Source organism: Pan troglodytes, chromosome 19 (assembly GCF_028858775.2).
Source record: "Pan troglodytes isolate AG18354 chromosome 19, NHGRI_mPanTro3-v2.0_pri, whole genome shotgun sequence".
In the NCBI taxonomy this organism is placed as follows: domain Eukaryota; kingdom Metazoa; phylum Chordata; class Mammalia; order Primates; family Hominidae; genus Pan; species Pan troglodytes.
Genome location: NC_072417.2, coordinates 53,168,423 through 53,192,772, shown reverse-complemented (window position 1 = coordinate 53,192,772; position 24,350 = coordinate 53,168,423). Strand labels below are relative to the sequence as shown.

Below are 24,350 nucleotides of genomic sequence, written 5' to 3'. Positions count from 1 at the left end.
TGAAGGGGCACAACACTGTGGGGAGAAGCCTTCTAGTTTTTACTCATTTCAAGGAGAAACTGGAACTAATTAGTGAATGGACCTAATATCTAGTTTATTTTATTAAGACTCCCAATAACTCACTCAGTAACCTTCTCAAGCCCCTGGCAATGTGTTCTCAGATCCCTTCCTGTGTGAAGTTTGCTCTTAGAAGCTGCCTATAGATCCTGTCCCTCAACCTCCCCATCTCATGTACAGCAGTGGAGAGGAAATTGACATCCCAACTAATTCCTCCTCTCCTTCAGAGTTTTTTCAAACATCCCTCTTTGGGAGGGAAATACTCTAATAGTTTAACGTTCTAAGCAATGTATATATGTATATATATATTTCTTGTTTGACCCGACTCCACCTCCTAAAATCCTTCCCTTTTTTTGGATGGTTGGAAATGCCACAGCCATCTTATTACTATGAGGGGAACAACCAATATCCTGAAGATGGCAGAGCAGAAAGAGGAAAGAACTGTGATGAGCAGCTCATGGAATACTCAAAATTCTGTGAGCTGCTGTTTTTACCAATTATGGAAACACCCAACTTCAAGACTTCTTGATACATGAACTAAGAAATCTCCTTGTTATTAAAGAAAAAAAGAAAAGAAAACCCTTCCCCAGCAGAGACCACTTTTACTACAAACTTAAAGTGTCTCTTCTTTATCCTCGGCCTAAACTATATGTTGCGGCATTGAATTAGCATTGCCAAACACCACAGCCACTTCTTACCCCAAGCCAGGAGAGAAAGGAAGCATGCTATGTGGTGGGGCTTGAAGTCCTCACTAGGTAGGCAGCTGCATGTCTGATCATGGCAAGAGGTTCCTCTTGCTTCGCTTCCCTCATCCTTACATTCATACATGCTAACTCACTCCCCCGACAATTTACCTGCTTTAGAAGCTTTGTGTCAAATGAAGTTGCTTTTCCATTCCATCTAGCCAAAGCCTGGGCTGGAGATAATTAACAGGGGACTACCCAGAAGATTCTGTTTTATCTCTAGCTCAAGCCACCTACTTCAAAGCTCACAACAGCTCAAGGAAAGAGAGTTATCTGAAACAGAGACCATTCGTTTTAGGCTACAGAAAGGTTGTCTAGGCTTTGGAAGCTGGACACCGAACAAAGACTGACCAGCTGCTTGCCTGGGAGGCAATAAGAGAAAGGAGGATGATAGCAACAACGTGAAAAGGAGGACAATGGGCCTAGAAGAGAGAGAGGATAAGAGAAGAAATAATGTCAGCTTAGCATCATAAAGGCAGAGTTGTTGGCTTTCAATACTTTCGAATTTTAAAAGAATACTGTACTGGAATGGGTTATCATCATCATCTTTAGCATCCTGGTAGCATTATTCAGTACTTAATAAACAGACATTAAAACCTCTGCCTGGCTGGCTTTTGAAGAAGGAACCTGAGGGACCCCAAACTCCGCCACTCTTGTAGTTTCCCTCTCCGGTTCTTTTAATCCTGGCCAAGATGGCGGCCTTGGAGACCTTCTTCTGGTCGTAGGCCAGACCGAGGGCGGCCATGCAATCAATGAAGAATGTGGTGAAGTTGATGTGCCAGCGGTACTCACTGGCAGAGCAGTCATAGGGAAAGGAGTGACTTTCACCCACAGCTCCAAGTGAAACCAGGATATTCTCCCGGAGGCTAATGTTCTTGTCATAAGGACGATATCCGAAGAGGTGGGCAGCACTGTTCACCAGCCAGGTGGCATTAAGCACCACAGCATATCGCAAGAAAGTGGCAACGAACACGCTGTTTTGAAAAGTTTCACCCCAGAAACACCAGGGCACAAGCGTGGGCAGGATGAAGCACATCAACAGCAAGCCGGGTTTGTAGTACCTCCTCTGGAACATCACCAGTTTCTCGGCTTCTAGGTCAGACAAGTCTAGCGCACTGCCCTTCTCTTTGACCGTTGGGTGTTTGCGCACAAGCAGCCAACCCACGTGAGAGAAGAAAAAGCCACGTCAGGAATTATGAGGATCAGCATGTGTTTCTGAAAACTTGTGGTGGGCACGGTGGTCGCGAGCCCATTCATAGACATCATTCTGGAATGCCATTGTGTTGGCAATGACCAGAAAGAGCCACAGGGGCAGCCGAGCTTTGTCAGATCAGTGGCTCCACAGACGATGAGCTCCTGCTGTTATGCCCAGGGCACTGATAAAATAGTAGAATACCCCCCAAAGCCAGGTGTATAAGTTGCAGGTAGGAATCAAAGTGATCCCATTCAGGGCGCCCAAGTGTAGCAGAGACATAAGGATGATGTTTCTCCACACATATTCAACCTTGGGGCTTGGACCTTCCTTATCCTTGTAGGTGGGGTTGTATATATCATCTTTTATATCAGGGCGAATGTCTTCTTCCAAGTAGAGGGGCGTCGTCTCCAACTTATCTCCTCCATTCTGCGGGACCCTGGAAGGAGGCGCTGTAATGGTGGTGGTGGTGGTATAGGAGCTAGAGATATGGTCCTGCAGCAAGTGGGCCGGCATCTTGGCTCTCGGATGCCAGGATCACTTTCCAGGGGCTGAGGCTCCGGGGCGGAGTTCGGGGTCGCCGGAGAACTGCGATTTCGAAGCCCGCCGGTGCGCGCTGAGCCGCGGCGCCTTGCACGCTAGCTGGGTGTCGGCGCTAGCCGCGGTGCGTGGAGGTCCCCGATCCGGGAATTTAAAGGCTAGAGCTGGCAACGGGTGACCGTGTCCGGTATTTCCTCAGCCCCCTTTTATCGGCTGCCAAGCAGGGGCAACGTGCGCGGAGTTGACTGGCGCGGGCGGTCCCGCGTGGAGGTGAGGGCTGGAAGGGGAGGAGACAGAGGCCGAGGCTCGCGGCGACCGAAGCGGGGCGCCGGGGATGCTGCCGACACCGACCCCACACCACCCGGCCCCTGTTTGTTTTTTAAGACAGGGTCTCACTCTGTCACCCAGGCTGGAGTGCTGTGGTGCCATCATGGCTCACTGCAGCCTCGATCTTCCAGGCTGAGATGATCCTGCCGCCTCACCGTTCCAAGTAGCTGGAACTACAGGTGCATGCCACCACACTTGACTAATTTTAAAATTTTTTGCAGAGATGGGGTCTGGCTGTGTTGCCCAACCTGATCTTGAACTCCTGGGTTTAAGTTATCCTCCTGCCTTAGCCTCCCAAAGTGCTGAGATAATAGGCATTAGCCACCATGCCCAGCTTCAAGTTTTCAATAGCTACCTGTGGCTAGTGGCTACTGCACTGGACGACACTAGTCTAGTCTAGGGCAGAGTCCATGATACATGGACATTACAGATGCAAACGTATGATTTCCCTCCACTTTTTTTTTTTTTTTTTTTTTTTTTGAGACCGAGTCTTGCTCTGTCACCCAGGCTGGAGTGCAGTGGCACGATCTCAGCTCACTGTAACCTCTGCCTCCCACTTTCAAGCAATTCTCCTGCCTCAGCCTCACGAGTAGCTGGGATTACAGGCACACGCCACCACACCAGGCTAATTTTTGCATTTTTAGTAGAGACGAGGTTCCACCATGTTGGCCAGGCCGGTCTCTTAACTCCTGGCCTCAAGTGATCCGCCTGCCTCGGCCTCCCAGAGTGCTGGGATTATAGGCGTGAACCACCGCGCTCGACCTCATCAATCTCTTAAAGAGAATCCAGCTTTATTACTGCCAGTACCTGACCAAACTGCTTCTATATTTGCCCTGGGAAAAATGGACAAAGGGAAATACTGTTAATTCATGAATAAAAACTTTGCAGAAAATTAGCCGGGTTTAATTTTCAAAAACTTCCCTCTTTGTTTGGTAGATACCAGCTACTGATGACTACATATACTAGGGAAAGTTTAAAATTAGGAAATGCTGATTTCTCACATTATGAATTTCTAAATCCTGTGAAGAAAAGCTTAAAGAGCTTCTGAATATACAGAAGTTCCATTTAAGGACTAGGTCGTCCTTGTAGATGCATCAAAATATTACAAATTCCAAACTGAGACTTAATTCTTAAGTGTGTTTTACTTGTTCTAAAACAATCTGTCCACAAACATAAAACTATAAGTAATAAATTGTTATTTTCCCACTGTAGGAATCTTTAGTGTGAAAAAGTATTCTATGAAAAGAATTTTTTAAAAAATAAATTATACAATAAAAAATATGTTCAAAATGGGTTACAGAGGACAGATTTGTATACGCATAGATAAACATATGGAAGGTAACACACAAAACTGTTAACAGGGCCAGGCATGGTGGCTCACGCCTGTAATCCCAACACTTTGGAAGGCCGAGGTGGGTGGGCTGCTTGAGGCCAGGAGTTCAAGACCAGCCTAGCCAACATGGCAAAAACCTGTCTCTACAAAAAAATACAAACAAACAAAAAATTAGCCGGACATGGTGGCACATGCCTGTAGTCCCAGCTACTTGGGAGGCTGAGGTACAAGAATCTCTTGAACCCAGAAGGTGGAGGTTGCAGTGAGCCAAGACCGTGCCACTGCATTCCAGCTTGGGTGACAGAGTGAGACCCTGTCCCCTCCCCCCTCCCAAAAAGTGTTCACAATAGTTACTACTGAAAAATGGGATTTAAGATGAACAACATAATTTTACATTTTAAAAAATTCCCTACTAACTTGAATATTTTTTATAATAAATATATATAACAAGAATAAAAGTAAAAAAAAGAGGTATCATATTCAGATAGAGTCTGAGTTTTCATTAAACTATTTAATACATGAGTTCAATATTTGTCTAAAAAAGCAATCTCTAAAATTATGCATCATAAGGTTGGATGCAGTGGCTAATGCCTGTAATCCCAGCTCTTTGGGAGGCCAAGGCAGGCAGATCACTTGAGATCAGGAGTTCAAGACCAGCCTGGCCAACATGGTAAAACCCCATCTCTACTAAAAATGAAAAATTAGCCGGGCTTGGTGGCCCACACCTGTAATCCCAGCTATTCAGAAGGGTGAGACAGGAGAATCGGTTGAACCCAGGAGGCGAAGGTTGCAGTGAGCCAAGATGGCACCGCTGCACTCCAGCCTGAACAACAGAGCAAGACTCTGTCTCAAAATAAATAAATAAATAAATAAATAAGATGATGTATCATAAAAGTAACTTTAGGTGTATCAATTAAAGACTTCAGGCTGGGCACAGTGGCTCAGACCTATAATCCCAGCACTTTGGGAGGCCGAGGCAGGAGGCTTGTGTGAGCTCTTGAGAGTTCAAGACTAGCCTGGGCAACATAGCGAGACCCTGTCACTACTAAAAAAAATAAGCCTGGCGTGGCACTGCCTGCCTGTAGGCCCAGCTACTCTGGAGGCTGAGGTGGGAGGATTGCTTGGGCCTGGTGCTCAAGGCTGCAGTGAGCCATGGTTGCAACACTGCTCCCCAACCTGGGTGACAGAGCAAGACCCTGTCTCAAAAAAAAAAAAAAAAAAAGATTTCATAAACTTTGCTGGTTAGACAGTATTAAAATTATTTTGTCAAGCTTTTAAATAACTACTCTCCATCAGTCTAGGAATTTAAAAAATCTTTGACTTTAACAGATTAAAACATAAAAAAGAAATATAAGCAATAAAAATATTAAAATAAAAAAATAAAAAACAAAAAAATCCAAGCGTGCTTCCAAGTTTAGCTTGCCTTCCACTCAGGTGGGAGAAAGTTCAAATATTGCTGATCTACACAAAATATCAATAATTAGTATGTTTTCATAATTTGCTCATTTTAATTCATAACTCAATAAGCAAGAATAGGAGTTCATTTCCATTAATTGACTATGATTATTTAGCAGTCTGCGGTGCTAGAGAAAGTATGAAAATCCAAAGCATATATACATACACAGTTTTTGAGACAGTGTCTTGCTCTGTCACCCAGCTGGAGTTCAGTGGTGTGATCACAGATTACTGCAGCCTCAACCTCCCAGGCCCAAGCAGCCCTACCACCTCAGCCTCCCAAAGTGCTATGATTACAGGTGTGAGCTGCCATGCCTGGCCAAAAGCTTATTTATTTAAAATACCACTGCTAGGCCAAGTACAGTAGCTCATGCCTATACTCCCAACACTTTGGGAGGCCGAGGAGGGAGGATTGCCTGAGCCCAGGAGTTCCAGACCAGCCTGGGCAACATGGGAAAATTCCATCTCTACAAAACAACAACAACAACAACAACAAAAAGCCATAAAAAAACAAAAATTAGCCAGGCTTAACATAGAGATGATTTAAAAGTATTACAGGAGGGCTGGCCATAGTGGCTTATGCCTGTAATCCAGCCACTGGGGAGGCTGAGTGCAAGGATTCCTTGAGCCCAGGAATTTAGGACCAGCCAGGGCAACATAGCGAGACAGCTCCCCCACCCCCCAGAAATAAAAAACCTTACCTGGACATGGTGGCACACACACCTGTAGTCCTAACTACTTGGGAAGCTGAGGCAGAAGGAACCCTTGCACCCAGGAGTTCAAGGATGGTCCATGCACGCACTTCATCTGGGCCTGCAGTGAAATAGGCTGCTCCCTTCCTGCCTGACCGGAAGGGTTGGGGAGAATCCCAGCAGGGAGAAAGCAATCCCTTCACCCCAGTTGCCAAACAGAACCCCCCACCCCCTGGACTTTCCTTCTCCCTCCATCCCTGACGGTTCTGGCTTTCCCAAACTGCTTTTGATCTTCTGATTCCCCTTGGGTTGAAGTAGACCAGCATTTTTTTTAACAACAGCCCCACTCCCCACTTGTTCCTCCCCCTCCCCATGCTGCCAACTTCTTCTTCTTCCTTTTTTTTTTTTTTTTCCAGTAGAGACGGGGTTTCACTGTGTTGACCAGGCTGGTCTTTAACTCCTGACCTCAAGTGATCCACCTGCCTCGGCCTCCCAAAGTGCTAGGATTACAGGCATGAGCCACTGCAGCCAGCCTCGGTGTGATGTTTTGATACATGTACTACATGGACTTTTTTGTTTTGTTTTGTTTTTGAGACAGAGTCTCACTCCATTGCCCAGGCTGGAGTGCAGTGGCGTGACCTTGGCTCACTGCAACCTCCACCTCCCAGGGTCAAGTGATTCTCATGCCTCAGCCTCCTGAGTAGCTGAGATTACAGACATGAGCCACCACGTCCGGCTAATTTTTTGTAGTTTTAGTAGAGACAGGGTTTCACCATGCTGGCCAGGCTGGTCTCAAACTCCTGGGCTTGTGCCACTGAGCCCAGCCACCATGCCCGGCCAGAAATATGATTGGTTTTCATTTATTGATCTTGTACCCTACAACATTGGTGTACTTGTTTATTAGTTCTTATATAATTTTTTGTTTTGACACATAATAATTGCACTTACTTATGGGGTACAGTGTGATTTTTTTTTTTTCTTGAGATGGAGTCTCGCTCTGTCTCCCAGGCTGGAGTGCAGTGGCGCCATCTAGGCCCACTGCAACCTCCGCCTCCTGGGTTCAAGCGATTCTAGTGCCTTAGCCGCCCCAGTAGCTGGGATTACAGGTGTGTGCCACATCATCCAGCTAATTTTTGCATTTTTAGTAATGACGGAGTTTCACCATGTTGCCCAGGCTGGTCTCGAACTTCTGACCTCAGGTGATCCGCCCACCTCGCCCTCCAAAAGTGCTAGGATTACAGGCATAAGCCACCATGCCCAGCCCCAAGGCAATCCTATCAAAACCCCAGTTTTCTTTCTTGCAGAAGTTGTCAAGCTGATTCTAAAATTCAGATTAAAATACAAGAGTTGGCCAGGCATGGTGGCTCATGTCTGTAATCCCAACACTTTGGGAAACTGAGGCGGGAGAATTGCTTGAGGCCAGGAATTTGGGACCAGACTGGGCAACACGGTGAGACTCTCCACCAAAAACGACTACAACAAAATTAGAGTGGTGTGGTGGCTTGTGCCTGTAATCCCACCTATCTGGGAGGCTGAGGTGGGAGGATTGCTTGAGCCCAGGAGGTAGAGGCTGCAGTGAACCATGTTCACACCTCTGCACTCCAGCCTGGGTATCACAGTGAGACCATGTCTCTAAAAAATACAAAAAAAATAAAAAAAATAAAGGGAACCTAGAGCAACCACTGAAAAAAAGTTGTTAAAAAGTAAAAAAAAGAAGTACAATGAATATGCTAAGAAAAAAATAGAAAAAATTAAAAGGAGAGAAAAAATGAAGTCATATAAAATGGTCAGTTAAAACTACAAGAGGAAGAAAAATAGTGAAAGAAATACAAGGGACACAAAATAGCCAAAACAACCTTGAGAAAGAACAAAGTTGAAGGACGGGCACTTCCTGATTTCAAAACAGCACTGTATTAGTCCGGTTTCATACTGCTATAAATAACTTTCTGAGACTAGGTAATTTATAAAGGAAAGAGGTTTAGTTGACTCACAGTTCAGCATGGCTGGGGAGGCCTCAGGAAACTTACAATCAAGGTGAAGGGGAAGCAAGTCACCTTCTTCACAAGGCAGCAAGAAGAAGCGCCAAGAGAAAGGGGAAAGAGCCCCTTACAAAACAATCAGATCTTATGAGAACTCACTGTCAACAGCATGGGGAACTGCCTCCACGATTCAATTACCTCCACCTGGTCTCTCCCTTGACACATGGGGATTATAGTGATTATGGGGATTACACTTCAAGATAAGATTTGGGTGGGGACACCAAACCTAACCATATCAAGCACAAAGCTACGGCAATCAAGACAGTGTGGTACTGGTATAAGAACATTCAACATTCATACAGATCAATGCAATAGAATTAGAGCCCAGAAATAAACCCTTACATTCATGGTCAACTGATTTTTGACAAAGATGCCGAGAAAATTCAGTGAGAAAGAGCCTTTCAATATATGGTGCTGGGACAAGTGAATTGCAAAAAAATTAATTTGGACTCCTATGTCACACCATACATAAAAAATTAGCTCAAAATGTAAGAATTGAAACTGTACAACTTATAGAAAAAATATATAAGTAAATTAAAAATTTTTATATATTTATGTATTTTTGGAGACAGGGCCCCACTCTGTCACCCAGGCTGGAGTGCAGAGGTGTGAGCATGGTTCACTATAGCCTCCACCTCCTGGGCTCGAGCAATCCTCCCATTTCAGCCTCCTGAGTAGCTGGGACCACAGAAATATGCCACCATGTCTGGCTACTTTTTAGTGTTTTTTTTTTTTGAGACAGGGTCTCACTATTTTTCCCAAGCTAATCTTCAACTCCTGGTCTCAAGTCTCAACCTCCCAAAAGTGCTGAGATTACAGGTGTGAACCACCATGACCCCCCAAAGTAAATTTTCTTGGGTTACAGAATGGTTTCTTAGACACAACATTAAAAGCACAAGCAACCAAAGATAAACAGATAAACTGGAATTCATGAAAACTGAAAATTTTAGTGCTTCAAAAAATACCATCAAGAAAGCTCAAGTACCCACAGAATGAGAGAAAATATTTGCAAATCATATATCTGTTATGAGACTTATATTCAGAATATATTCTAAAAAACTTACGACCCCATATTAAGATAAAACCCATAATTGTTTTTTTAAAAAAAATGCATCTGAAAAGACATTTTTCCAAAGAAGATATGCAAATGGACAATGAGCACATGAAAAGATGCTCAATGTCATTAGCCATTAGAGAAATGCAAATCAAAATCAAAATGAGATACCACATCATTCCAGCTAGAATGGCTATAATCAAAAAGATAGATAACAAAGGTTAGAACGTGGAGAAATCGGTACTCTCATGCACTGCAACTGGGAATGCTAAATGGTGCAGCCACTTTGGAAAATAGTCTAGCAGTTCCTCAAAAGGTTATCATATGACCCAGCAACTTCATTCTTTGTACATATACTCATGAAAAATAAAAACATATATCCACATAAAAACTTGTACATAAATGTTAATAACAGCATTGTTCATAATAATCAACACAAGAACAACCTAAATGTCCATCATCTGGTGAATGATTAAACAAACTGTGGTATATCCATACAATGGAATATTATTTGACCATAAAAAGGAATGAAGTACTGATACATTCTGCAACATGAATAAACCTTGAAAGCATTAAGCTAAGTGAAAAAAGCTGGCTGGGCATGGCGGCTCATGCTTGTAATCCCAGCACTTTGGGAGGCCGAGGCAGGAGGATTGCTTGAGCCCAGGAGTTTGTTGTTGTTGTTGTTGTTGTTGTTTTTCCAAATGTTTTGTTGAGTGTAGACATCTGGAGTACTGTAAAACATGCATTATCTTTCTTCTTCGGTTGTTGAGGTGTGTTAAATTTGAAGAAGATAATATCTCCATCTTCAACAATATAATTTCTGCCTTGTTGTCTGTACTTTCCAGCAGCCTTGACTGCATTTCAGAACCTTCCCATTTAAAATCTTCGTATTTCATTACTTCAGCCGTAATGAATCTCTTTTCAAAATTTGTGTGAATCTTTCCTGCAGCCTGAGGATCCTTAGTCCCTTTCCTGATGGTCCCTGCACACACTTCATCTGGGCCTGCAGTGAAAACGTATTCTAGTTGGAGTGCTGCAGACCCAGCCTTAATGATCTTTGGCAAAGCACTTTGAGTCGTGTTTGCTTCCAGTTACTTCGGTCTCTCCTCAGCACTCAATTCTTGCCAAGGCCCCACTAAAAGGAACGACAAAGGCACCTAGGTCATACTTGTCCACCCACTATTTAATTTATTTTTATTTTTATCAACCATTTGTTTTTCTTTCTTTCTTTTTTTTTTTTTTTGAGACGGAGTCTTGCCCAGGCTGGAGTGCAGTGGCACAATCTCAGCTCACTGCCACCTCCGCCTCCCAGGTTCAAGCAATTCTCCTGCCTCAGCCTCCCGAGTAGCTGGGATTACAGGCGTGCACCACCATGCCCAGCTAATTTTTGTATTTTTAGTACAAATGGGGTTTCACCATATTGGCCAGGCTGGTCTTGAACTCCTGACCTGGTGATCTGCCCACCTGGGCCTCCCGAAGAGGTTTTAGTTTTTTATCTCCTCCTCTCACAGCCACCTTTTCTAGTTTATCTGTAATGGACCCAATCATTTCCTCCTCTTTAAGCTGAAGCTCTTCATGTATTATTTCTATATCTCCAATAAGATCTACACTTCCTTCAACATGCGTCATATCACCATCTTCAAAAGTACGTGTTAGATGAAAGATGCCATCACAGGCATTAATATGAGATTAAAAAGAAAAAAAGCATTCCCCAGGCCCTGCCCATTGTGAGCTCCTTTCACAAGGCCAGCAGTATCCACTATATTTAGAAAGGCAGGAATTTTGCTTGCTGGTTTGTGGTACTGGCAAAGAAAGTCAAACCTTTCATCTGGCGCAGGTACCCTGCTCTCATTAGGATCAATGGTGCCAAATGGGAAGTTTTCTGCTGAAGCCTGACTGCTGGTTAATACATCGAAGAAAGTAGATTTTCCAACATTTAGCAATCCACCAATACCAATTTTCAGTGAAGTTCCAAATCTTCCAATGATTGGGGGTGGTTTAATTCCATCACCTCCCTCTTTTCAGGGCATCGTGCTCGGCCTTGGCGATGACACGGGGTCCCAGCGGCTGCGAGAGAAAGGTCCTACTGGCAGCCAGAGGCGGGGAGGAAGGACGAGAGAATGCAGGCCTGGCACTCCGCCGGGCCCACGCACCTCGGCAGCGGTGGCCGCGGCGGAACTGGAGGGCCGGGCCTTGAACGGCACCTCGAGCCCAGGAGTTTGAAACTAGCCTGGGCAACATAGTGAGACCCTGTAGCTAAAAGAAAAGAAAAAAAAAAAAAAGAGAGAGAGAGAGAGAGAAGAAGAAGCAGCAAAAGAAGCCAGTCACAAAGGTCACATAATTGTGATTCCACTTATATGAAATGTCTGGAATAGGCAAGTCCACGGAGACAGAATGTAGATTAGTGATTGCCAGGTCCTGGGGGAATGAAGGAATGGGGAATGAATGCTAAAGGGTATGGAGTTTTTGGGGGGTTTTTTTTGTGTTTTTTTTTTTTTTGGAGAGAAAAAAATGTTCTAAATGGACAATGGTAATGATTACGCAACTCTGTGAAAATACTAAAACCCAGCGAACTGTGTACTTTAAAAGGGTGAAATCTACGCTATGTGAATAATGAAGTGTGTTATTTAAAAAACACACTTGAGGTTTGTTGTCTGGTACACAGAGGTGACTTTCAGATTTGTGCTGGTGGCAAGAGGGGAAAACAACTGCAAGGACAGCAACTGCTGCTAAAGAAACACCAGCAGTTTCTAATTTTACACTGTCCTATATTTTGCTGTGAGTTTCGTAGCTTTCGATAATGCTATACTAGAGGCCAAAACAGAAATGCCTTTTATATTTTATTATAACAGATAAACTGGGAAATAAACTCGCCCATTGCTTTTTTAAAAAGGAAATGAGCTAAAAACAACGTAGATGTAAGTGGAGCTTAAATAAACCTTTGCTTAGTAAGATGGATATTTCACAAGAGAGGGAGAGTTTGGTAGTAAAAATAGTTTAAAGTGTTACATTATTTTAAAAAGCATTTTGTTTCATTTACTGTAGATGGCCAAACATCATTTTAAAACATGTGGTAAATCTGTTGGGTAGTAAAAAGAAATGACATCTTTTTCCATTTTCTTATTCTTTCCAGTTTATCTCTTTATTGTAAATCATTTTCCATTGTGGGAGGATATTAAATTTCAATCAAACTGAGGGGGAAAAAGCAGTACTTGTGTTCATAAATTCATGTTTTTCTTAGTATTGCTGCCTCTTACAGCCATTTTGTGAAGAATACCATGGACTGAGTAGTTAATATTATTTAAGATTTTTCAAATTGGTCTATTCCTGGATCTAAACAAATTGGAAAATTGGAAGTTTCTTTTCTTTTCTCTTTTTTTTTTTAGACAAGAGTCTCCCTCTGTCGCCCAGGATGGAGTGCAGTGGCACAACCTTGGCTCACTGCAACCTCCACCTCTCAGGTTCAAGCGATTCTCCTGCCTCAGCCTCCCAAGTAGCTGGGATTACAGGCACGCACCACCATGCCTAGCTAATTTTGTATTTTTAGTAGAGACAGGGTTTAGCCATATTGGCCAAGCTAGTCTCAAACTCCTGACCTCAGGTGATCTGCCTACCTTGGCCTCCCAAAATGCTGAGATTACAGGCATGAGCCACTGTGTCTGGCCGGAAGTTTCTTCTCTTGAGCAAACAGCTCTTTTTATAGGTCAAGAAACCTATTTACAAAAAGAAACAAAAAATTTATGTAATTATGAAATAAACATTTAAAATAAATTGTAATACTCTTTCATGATAAAAGATCCATGAACCAGAACTTGTAAGTATTTAAGGAATGATATTAAGGTTGATTTGTTTGTTTGTTTGTTTTTGAAATGAAGCCTCGTTCTGTCACCCAGGATGGAGTGCAGTGGAGCGATCTCGGCTCATTGCAATCTCTGCTTCCCAGGCAGAGGTTGATTCTCCTGTCTCAGCCTCCCAAGTAGCTGGGATTATAGGCACCCGCCACCAGGCCCAGCTAATTTTTGTATTTTTATTAGAGACAGGTTTTCACCATGTTGGCCAGGCTGGTCTCAAACTCCTGGCCGCAAGTGATCCACCCACCTCAGCCTCCCAAAGTGCTGGGATTACAGGCGTGAGTTACTGTGCCAGGACAATATTGAGGTTGATTTGTAAAGATAAGTCATAATTAACATGTATAGTGCTTACCATGTCCTTAGACTATTCTAAGTGCTCTGCATGAGAGTGTATGTGTTACCGAAACACCAGGGGTTCAGTCTACGTCCTGCTGCTCTCTGCACAGAAAGTCAATCACTGAAACCACAATTACTGCCAAGGAAGAAGGCTTTAATTGGGTGCTGCAGTAGAGGAATTGGGAGCTTAGTCTCAAATCCAACTCCCTGACTGACTGTAACTAGGGGTTTATGTAGCAGAAAAGAAATGTAACAATGTATAAGAAAATGAGAGGCTGGGCACGGTGGCTCATGCCTGTAATCTCAGCACTTTGGGAAGCCAAGGCAGGCCCATCACCTGAGGTCAGGAGTTCAAGACTAGCCTGGCCAACATAGTGAAACCCTGTCTTTACTAAAAATACAAAAATTAGCTGGGTGTGGTAGTGCCTGTAATCCCAGCTACTTGGGAGGCTGAGGCAGGAGAACTGCTTGAACCCAGGAGGTGGAGGTTGCAGTGAGCTGAGATCGCACCATTGCACCCTAGCCTGAGCAACAAGAGTTTTTTTCAGACTCCATCTGAAAAAAAAGAAAAAGAAAAAAAAAGGAAAAAAAAAGAGAACAAGAACTAGGGAGGAGCAAGGCAGCAATCATGATGAATGAGGGGTCCCCGAATCTCATTGTCTGGATGTGGTGACCTGGTTAGTTTCAGTTCTTTGATAATGTTTTTGAGAGACCTAAAGGTAGTTTTTTGAGGAAAGAACTCAGATAAAACAAATGTGGCCAGGCATGGTGGCTCACACCTATAAACCCAATACCTTGGGAGGCTGAGGCAGGTGGATCTCCTGAGGTCAGGAGTTCAAGACCAGCCTGGCCAACATAGTGAAACCCTGTCTCTACTTAAAAAAAAGTACAAAAAAAAAATTAGCTGGACGTGGTGATGCACACCTGTAGTCCCAGCTATTTGGGAGGCTGAGGCAGGAGAATCACTTGAACCTGGGAGCCAGAGGTTGCAGTCAGCCAAGGTGACACCACTGTACTCCAGCCTGGGCGACAGATGAGACTCCATCTCAAAAAAGTTAAATAGATAAATAAAATAAAATAAAACAAATGTAAGTTTCAAATTTAAGACCAGGTCAGTTTCTTTTTCTGTTGTTGTTCCAATTTTAGTATATGTGCTGACTAAGCCAGCACAAGAAGAGTCAATTTCTCTATTTATCCCAAAAAACTTCTATGGGACTATGGGGTCAGTTTCGTATATACATACATAAATACATGTATGTGCACATGAATGTGTACATTCCTCACAGTTATATAAGTAAATAAAAGGTCTTCACCACAACCCCATTAAGATGAGGACACTGAGACAGTGCAAGGTTAAATAGTCTCTCCAAGCTTAACTGAAGGATGTCTGGCATTGGAGTCCATGTTTTTAATAATTATGCTACATGAATATCAAGAGCTCTAAAGAGAACATTAAGCCAATAAATTCTGTCTCCTTATCCGTGTTTTGATACTACACTGTGTAAAACACCAAGTGCTTCCTTTGGACATAAGGTACATCTAAAGCTTATTATAAACTTCTTCTGCAAGAAAAGGGGTGACTAATTTGTTTTGGTACCCTCTTTGATCTGTGACAAAACTCTCTAGATTTAATGACTGATTCTGAGATTCCAAACAATTTGTCAATCTAAAGTACATTACTGGTTGGGCGCAGTGGCTCACGCCTGTAATCCCAGCACTTTGGGAGGCTGAGGCAGGTGGATCACCTGAGGTCAGGAATTTGAGACCAGCCTGGCCAATATGGTGAAACACCATCTCTACTAAAAATACAAAAATTAGCTGGGCGTGGTGGCGCATGCCTGTAGTCCCAGCTACGCGGGAGGCTGAGGCAGGAGAATCGCTTGAACCCAGGAGGCGGAGGTTGCAGTGAGTTGAGATGGTGCCACTCCACTCCAGCCTGGATGACAGACTGAGACTCCATCTCAAAAAAATAAAAAATAGCTTTCTGCCCATGGACACTGCCGAGGAAGCATCATTAAAGTCTCTCTTCTCCCTGCCATCATGTATAAGTCAGAGTCTCCTAAAGAGCCTGAACAACTGAGGAAGCTCTTCATTGGACGGTTGAGCTTTGAAACAACTGATGAGAGCCTGAGGAGCCACTCTGAGCAATGGGAACGCTCATGGACTGTGTGGTCATGAGACATCCAAACACCTAGTGCTCCAGGGGCTGTGGGTTTGTCACTATGCCACTGTGGGGGAGGTGGATGCAGCCATGAATGCAAGGCCACACAGGGTGGATGGAAGAGTTGTGGAAACAAAGAGACCTGTCTCAAGAGAAGATTCTCGAAGACCAGGTGCCCACTTAACTGTGAAAAAGATATTTGTTGGTGGCACTAAAGAAGACACTGAAGAACATCACCTAAGAGATTTTTTGTTTTGTTTTCAGATGGAGTCTTGCTCTGTTGCTAGGCTGGAGTACAGTGCTGCGATCTCGGCTCACTGCAACCTCTCCCTCCTGGGTTCAAGCGATTCTTCTGCCTCAGCCTACCAAGTAGCTGGGACTACAGAGGCACACCACCATGCCCAGCCAATTTTTGTATTTTTAGTAGAGATGGTGTTTCACCATATTGGCCAGGCTGCTCTTGAACTCCTGACCTGGTGATCCGCCTGCTTCGGCCTCCCAAAGTGCTGGGATTACAGGTGTGAGCCACCGCACCCAGCCATAAATGTCTTTTTAAAAAACAATAATAATAATAATTTCAAAAAAGTAAAGTACGTTACTTTAGGATCAAATGTGGATACATTCAAAACAATGTACTGAAAATGGGTCTTTATTTTCCAGAAGGCTAACCACTGGGTCACATGATGTAAATTAATTTTTATATAAGAAATGCATCTACCTTAATAATTTGCTTGGATTTGGAGGGAAAAAAAGAAAAAAAAAAGAGGCTGGACTCCGTGGTTAACTCCCCTAATCCCATAACTTTGAGAGGCTGAGGTGGGAAGATCACTTGAGCCCAGGAGTTCAAGACCAACCTGGGCCGTCACCAATCAGCCTAGGCTGACTCCATCTCTATAAAAAATTTTAAAGTTAGCCAGGCGTGGTGGTGTGTGCCTGTGGACCCAGCTGCTAGGAAGGCTGAGATGGGAGATTGCTTGGGCCCAAGAGGCAGAAGTTGCAGTGAACCATGATTATGCCACTACACTCCAGCCTGCAAATGCAGGAAGACCCTGTCTAAAAAAAAAAAAACAAAGGAAACATACTTCGTGAGATTATAATCAACCCCATACAACAAATTATTTTAGAACAATTCCCAAAAGACATTTTTATTTTGGGAGAGAGACCACAATTGTCTCCCTATACTCACATATACATGAATGAGCCCATACAATAATTTTTGATTGATCTTACTTAAGCACCACTTTCTTTTTATACTTTTTATTTATTTATTTTTTCTTGAGACAGGATCTCTGTCACTCAGGCTGGAGCTCAGTGGTACGATCTCAACTCACTGCAGCCTCAACCTCCTGGGCTCAGGTGATCCTCCCACCTCAGCCTCCTGAGTAGCTGGAATACAGGCACATGCCACCATGCCTGGCTAACTGTAAAATTTCTTGTAGAGACAGGATTTTGCCATGTTGCCCAGGCTGGTCTTGAACTCCTGGGCTCAAGCGATTCTCCTGCCTCAGCCTCCAAAGTGCTGGGATTACAGGTGGGAGCCACCACACCTGAGTGACGTACTTCTTTAAAACACTCAGTTTTTAATAAAACATGTTCATCTTGTGCCAACTTTAATTGACTGAGAGTGGGTGCCTGGAATTCTGTGTTGAGAAGGAATATGAAGCTGAGTCCAGGCTCATTCAGAGTGACTCTGGTATCAATTGTATCCACCATAGCTATGGGTAAGCACAGTGGTAGCATAAGTGCTATATACCATGGCTGAATTAGAGGATACACTTTCTATTTAAAAAAAAAAAAGAGTAATTGTATTTTGGGCTGGGCAAGGTGGCTCACGCCTATTATCCCAGCACTTTAAGAGGCTGAGGTGGGCAAATCACTTGAGGTCAGGAGTTTGAGACCAACCTGGCCAACGTGGTGAAACCCCATCTCTACAAAAAATACAAAAATTAGCCAAGTGTGATGGCAGGCACCTGTAATCCCAGCTACACGGGAGGCTGGCGCAGGGAGAATTGCTTGAACCCAGAAGGCCGAGGTTGCAGTGAGCCAGGATTGCCTCACTGCACTCCAGCCTGGGCGACAAAAGTGAAAACTCCGTCTAAAAAAACCAAAAATTAATTTTCTCCCCTCATGGAAGTTAAAATGAAACTGGGAATATAACACAAGTATGCCAAACCATTTAAACCAAATGAGAACTGGGGGAAAAAAAATACAAACTAATGAAGGCCGTTTTTAATAAAAATAATACCATTTTATCATCTCCTAAATGAAAAATTAACACTCCAGGCCGGGCGCGGTGGCTCACACCTGTAATCCCACCACTTTGGGAGGCCGAGACGGGTGGATCACGAGGTCAGGAGTTGAAGACCAGGCTGGCCAACATGATGCAACCCCGTCTCTACCAAAAATACAAAAATTAGCCAGGCATAGTGCCAGGCGCCTGTAATCCCAGCTACTTGAGAGGCTGAGGCAGGAGAATCGCTTCAATCCGGGAGGCAGAGGTTGCAGTGAGCAGAGATCATGCCACTGTACTCCAGCCTGGGCAACAGAGCGAGACTCCATCTCAAAAAAAAAAAAAAGAAAGAAAAAGAAAAGAAAATTAACACTCCAAATTACTCCTTGAATGTTTCAAGAATGAATACCTGGGCCATCAGCTGTTTCATGTAAGGATGAAAGAGGAAGGAAACAGAAATTTGTGTTAAAAGGAAGCAAGCTGGGGCCAGATGTAAAGAAAGTAAGGGACATACCTGGGCAGGAAGAGAGGAAAAAACATTCTATGAGGAAAGAGGGAGACCGGTACAAAGAAAAAGATAAAGTAAAATTTTTCTATCTGGGTGAAGCATATTATGAAAACTGGCCAGGTGCTGTGGCTCCTGCCTGTAGTCCTAGAACTTTGGGAGGCCGAGGCAGGAGGATCACTTGAGCCCAGGAGTTTGAGACCAGCCTGGGCAACACAAGGAGACCCCGAGCTACAAAAAAATAAAAAAATTAGCCAGGCATGGTGGTGCACGCCTGTGGTCCCAGCTACTTGGGAGGCTGAGGTGGGAGGATCACTTGAGCCCTGGAGGTTGAGTCTGCAGTAAGCCATGATCATGCCACTGCACTCCAGCCTGGGCAACAGAGTGAGACCCTGTCTCAAAGCAATAATAATAATGATAATAATAATAAAAGTTAAAAATAATATTAAGAAAATAATATCCAAAATTTGGAAATGAGCAGAAGAGATCACTGAGTCTTTTCCATGGAATGCAGGATGCTGTTTAGACCCTCTGGGAATTATCTGATTATGTAGGCGTGTGCATCATAATTTGATTTTTTTTTTTTTTGAGAGGGAGTCTTGCTCTGTTGCCCAGGCTGAAGTGCAGTGGTGCGATCTTAGCTCACTGCAACCTCCGCCTCCCCAGTTCAAGTGATCCTCCTGCTTCAGCTTCCCAAGTAGCTGAGATTACAGGCGTGTACCACCATGCCCAGCTAATTTTTGTATTTTTAGTAGAGACAGGAGTTTAACCGTGTTGGCCAGGGTGGTCTCAAACTCCTGGACTCTACAGATCCTCTGGCCTTGGGCTCCCAAAGTGCTGGGATTACAGACGTGAGTCATCGCACCTGGGCTGACTTATTTTCTGTTTATATTTACTTAAGAGACAAGTTTTTAACTTATGAAAATTTTATCTTAACAAGAATTTGTGTAGGAATATAATGATTAGCTAAGAAGCAGGTAAAAAGAGGACCCAGAAGACTTTGGATTCAATAGTAATAGGCAACAGGAGAACAACAAAGAGAGCCACCATGCAGTTAACAAATAGCCCATTGGGGGTTTGGTTTTTTTTTTTTTTTTTTTTTGAGACAGAGTCTTGCTCTGTTGCCCAGGCTGGAGTGCAGTGGCACGACCTCGGCTCACTGCAACCTCCGCCTCCCTGGTTCAAGTGATTCTCCTGCCTCAGCCTCCTGAGTAACTGGGATTACAGGCACCTGCCACCATACCTAGCTAATTTTGGTTGTTTTTTTTTTTTTTTTTTTTTAGTAGAGATGGGGTTTCGACATGTTGGCCAGGCTGGTCTCAAACTCCTAGGCTCAAGTGGTTCGCCTGCCTTGGCCTCCCAAAGTGTTGGGATTACAGGTGTGAGCCCCCATGCTCAGCCTGTTGGTGTTTTGTTTTGTTTGAGACAGGGTCTCACTCTGTTGCCCAGGCTGGAGTGCAGTGATGCACTTTCGGCTCACTGCAACCTCCACCTCCTGGATTCATGTGATTCTCATGCCTCAGCCTCCTGATTAGCTGGGACCACAGATGCATGCCACAATGCCCCGCTAATTTTTGTATTTTTAGTAGAGACGGGCTTTTACCATGTTGCCCAGACTACTCTCAAACTTCTAAGCTCAACTGATCCTCCCACCGTGGCTTCCCAAAGTGTTGGGATTACAGGTGTGAGCCACCGCACCTGGCCACAAATAGCCCTTTGTATCCATGGGTTCCACATCTGTGGTTTCTGCATCTGTGGATTCAGCCAACCAAGGACTGAAAATATTTAGGGGCAGGCTGGGCATGGTGGCTCACTTTGGGAGGCCAAGGTGGGCAGATCACTTGAGATCAGGAGTTCGAGACCAGCCTGGCCAATATAGTGAAACCCTGTCTCTACTAAAAATACAAAAATTAGCCGGGCATGGTGGCACACACCTGTAATCACAGCTACTCGGGAGGCTGAGGCAGGAGAATCCCCTGAACCCAGGAGGCAGAGGTCACACTCTGTGTGACAGAGTGAAAATCCACCTCAAAAAAAAAAAAAAAAAAAATTGGGAGGGAAAAAAGGATGGGTGTGTCTGAACCAAACATGTATAGAATTTTTTTCCTTATTATTCCCTAAGTAATAATATATAATTACTATTTATATAGCAATTGCATTTTATTAAGTATTTTAAGTAATCTGATTTAAAGCATATGGATGTGCATAGATTATATGCAAATACTACATCATTGTGTATTAGGGACCTGAGCATCCATGGATTTTGGTGTCCACATGGGGTCCTGGAACCAATTCCCAGAGATACTAAGGGATGACTGTATCCACTCTCTTCTCAGATGAGGAAATGGTGACTGAGCATTTATTATTCTCTAAGTCTGTACTTGTGCCGATGTGGGTGACTATGTAGGTGTCCCCATTTTCACAGCAATATCTGAAGCTGTAAGATTCATAAAGAAGTAGCAGCTTGCCTGTAAAGAAAGCCTACAGAAGTGGGGAAATCAATAGAATATGAAAGTTTAGGGAAGAAAGATTCCAGGAGGTGGGAACAACCTATAGTGTAGAATGCTGCAAAAATGTCAAGCAGGATGAGGTTTAAAAAGTGTTCATTCATTTGTTTATTCCATAAGTATTTATTGGCCACTTAGTATATGCCAAAAATTGTATTAGGCATTAGGTACAGTAATAAACAAAGCCAGGCCAAGCACAGTGGCTCATGCCTGTAATCTTAGCACTTTGGGAGACTGAGGTGGGCAGATCACCTGACGTTAGGAGTTGAGACCAGCCTGACCAACATAGCAAAAGCCCGTCTCTACTAAAAATAGAAAACTTAGCCAGGAGTGGTGGCACATGCCCGTAATCCCAGCTACTTGGGAAGCTGAGACAGAAGAATCGCTTGAACCCAGGAGGCAGAGTTTGCAGTGAGCCAAAATCACGCCACTGCACTCCAGCCTGGGTGACAAAGTGAGACTCCGTCTCAAAAACATAAAAATAAAAGTAAAGCTGGGCTCGGTGGCTCATGCCTGTAATCCCAGCACTTTGGGAGGCTGAGGCAGGAGGATCACCTGAGGTCAGGAGTTCAAGACCAGCCTGGCCAACATGGTGAAACCCCGTCTCTACAAAAATAAAAAAATTTGCAGGGCATGATGGTAGGTGCCTGTAATCCCAGCCACTAGGGAGGGTGAGGTGGGAGAATTGCTTGAACCCGGGAGGTGGAGGTTGCAGTGAGCTGAGATCACACCATTGCACTCCAGCCTGGGTGACAGAGCAAGACTCTTGTCTCAAAAAAATAAATAAATAAATAAAATATGTTTAAAAAATAAAATAAAATATGTTTAAAAAATAAAATAAAATAGGCCGAGCACAATGGCTCATGCCTGTAATCCCAGCACTTTTGGGAGGCCGAGGCGGGTGGATCACTTGAGGCCAGGAGTTTGAGACCAGCCTGGCCAACGTAGAGAAACCTCGTCTCTACTAAAAATACAAAAATTAGATTGGCGTGGTGGCACACACCTGTAACCCCAGCTATTCGGGAGGCTGAGGCAGGAGAATCACTTGAACCAAGGAGGCGGAGATTGCAGTGAGCCGAGATCACGCCACTGCACTCCAGCCAAGGCGACAGAGTGAGACACCGTATGCAATGCAATGCAATGCAACAAAACAAAATAAAACAAACAAAATCAAAATTGTCCCTGCTGACATTCAGTATAGTGAAAGAGACACACATTTAATCACTCATTTAAGAAATAATCTGGATGTGGTGGCTCACACCTGTAATCCTAACATGTTGGGAGGCCAAGATGAGGGGATAGCTTTAGGCCAGGAGTTCAAGAGCAGCCTGGGCAACAAAGCAAGACCCCATCTCTATAAAAAATAAATTAGTGGGCCAGGCACAGTGGCTCACGCCTGTAATCCCAGCACTTTGGGAGGCTGAGGCTGATGGATCACTTGAGGTCAGGAGTTCAAGACCAGCCTGGCCAGCATGGTGAAACCCTGTCTGTACTAAAAATACAAAAAATTAGCCAGGCATGGTGGCAGGGGCCTGTAATCCCAGCTACTCGGGAGGCTGAGGCAGGAGAACGGCTTGAACCCAGGAGGCAGAGGTTTCAGTGAGCCAAGATCACAGCATTGCACTCTAACCTGGGCAACAAGAGCAAAATTCCATCTCAAAAAAAAAAAGAACTAAAAATAAAAATAAATTAGTGGATGCTGTAGTGTGCACCTGTAGTCTCAGCTACTCAGGAGGCTGAAGCTAGAGGATCACTTGAGCCTGGGAGATTGAGGCTGCAGTGACAGTGCCACTGCATTGCAGCCTGGGCAAAAGAGTAGGACCCTGTCTCAAAAAAAGAAAAAAAAAAGAGAAAGAATTATTAACATTTTAAGACTCCAGTGCCAGTCAAGATGGAGTAGTCCACTATAGGTTATTTCTATTGCTGGTTATAACTAAACACTCTGGAATAAATACAAAAAGCAACTCCCTGTGCACTCTGAAAAGTAAACAAATGCAGAGTCAAACTTGTAGAAAGGGGCCCACATGGGAGTGAGTTTCCGTGTGTGTGTGTGTGTGTGTGTGTGTGTGTGATCTGAGGATAGGCTACAGTGAGCTGTGGCAGTGCAGTGTGGACAGCTAAAACTCCCAGAGAAGCCCTGTCTGTGTAGATCAAGGAACTCAGAAAATGAGTCCCTGGGTTTCAGAGCTGTAAGGGAGAAATGTCCATTTTTTCCCTGTCTCTCTTGCTGTGGCAGTGGCATGGGCAACTAACCCTCCTTGAGAAGCCCCATCATTCTGGCTCTAGGACAGAGGCAGAAAGTTGAGAAGAATCCCAGAGAGGAGACCTAGAGAAGGGTTTTCCTACTTCTGTGCACGAATAAGCATCTGTCCAGGGCTCATTCCTGAGGTGCATATACACAGAATACCACAAAGCAGCACAGCAAAAGCCTCGAAAACCGAACAACAACATAAGGCACAAGTCCAAGTCTAACCCCCAAAGGGCACAGATACATGTAGGATGATCTAAAGCAGCACAGGACAGGCTTTGAAAACTGTCTTGACATTGGAATCCACAGGGAGAAAAACGGGCAAGACAGACCTTGCAGTCTCAATCCAACCAGGATGACTGAATGCTGAAAACAGCAACTAAAATCAGCATTCTCTGGAGACTTTAATAGGACCCAGAGAGTCACAAAGGAATATTCAAACTGTTCAGGATACAAACTGGTATTATACAACATACAAAGAGTCATGAAAAAGTGACCATTCTCAAGCGAAAAAGATAATCAACAGATACAAATGCCAAGATGATGGAATTATCAAAGACTTTAAGAAAGCTATTATCATCATGCTCTATAAGATAAAAGTGAACATGGTAAGATATAAGTTCTCAACAGAAGAAAAAAACTATGAAAAAGAACCAAACAGAAAGTTTACAACTGAGAAAATATATCCGAAATAAAAAATTTCACTAGATGGTATCAATAATAGGATAAAGATTACCAATAGAGGAAAGAGTTAGTGAAGGTGGATCAAGAGAAATTGTCCAGGCCAGGCATGGTGGCTCATACCTGTAATTTGGGAGGCCAAGGTGGGTGGATCACCTGAGGTCAGGAGTTTGAGACCAGCCTGGCCAACATAGTGAAACCCCATCTCTACTAAAAATACAAAAATTAGCCGGGCATGGTGGTGGGTGCCTGTAATCCCAGCTACTCAGAGGCTGAGGCAGGAGAATCACTTGAACATGGGAGGCGGAGGTTGCAATGAGCCAAGATTGCACCGTTGCACTCCAGCCTGGGCGACAAGAGTGAAACTCCATCTCAAAAAACAAACAAACAACAAAA

General features: G+C 44.0%; 4 pseudogenes; 1 reads left to right on the top strand and 3 right to left on the bottom strand.

Moving 5' to 3' along the window:
- LOC107966528 (E3 ubiquitin-protein ligase RNFT1-like) overlaps positions 1 to 24,350 on the top strand; it is a 94,967-nt pseudogene that overhangs the window by 50,210 nt on the left and 20,407 nt on the right.
- Positions 415 to 2,895, bottom strand: LOC100615778 (stearoyl-CoA desaturase-like; annotated as a pseudogene).
- Positions 2,739 to 10,696, bottom strand: LOC129135398 (obg-like ATPase 1; annotated as a pseudogene).
- Positions 10,751 to 11,465, bottom strand: LOC749657 (obg-like ATPase 1; annotated as a pseudogene).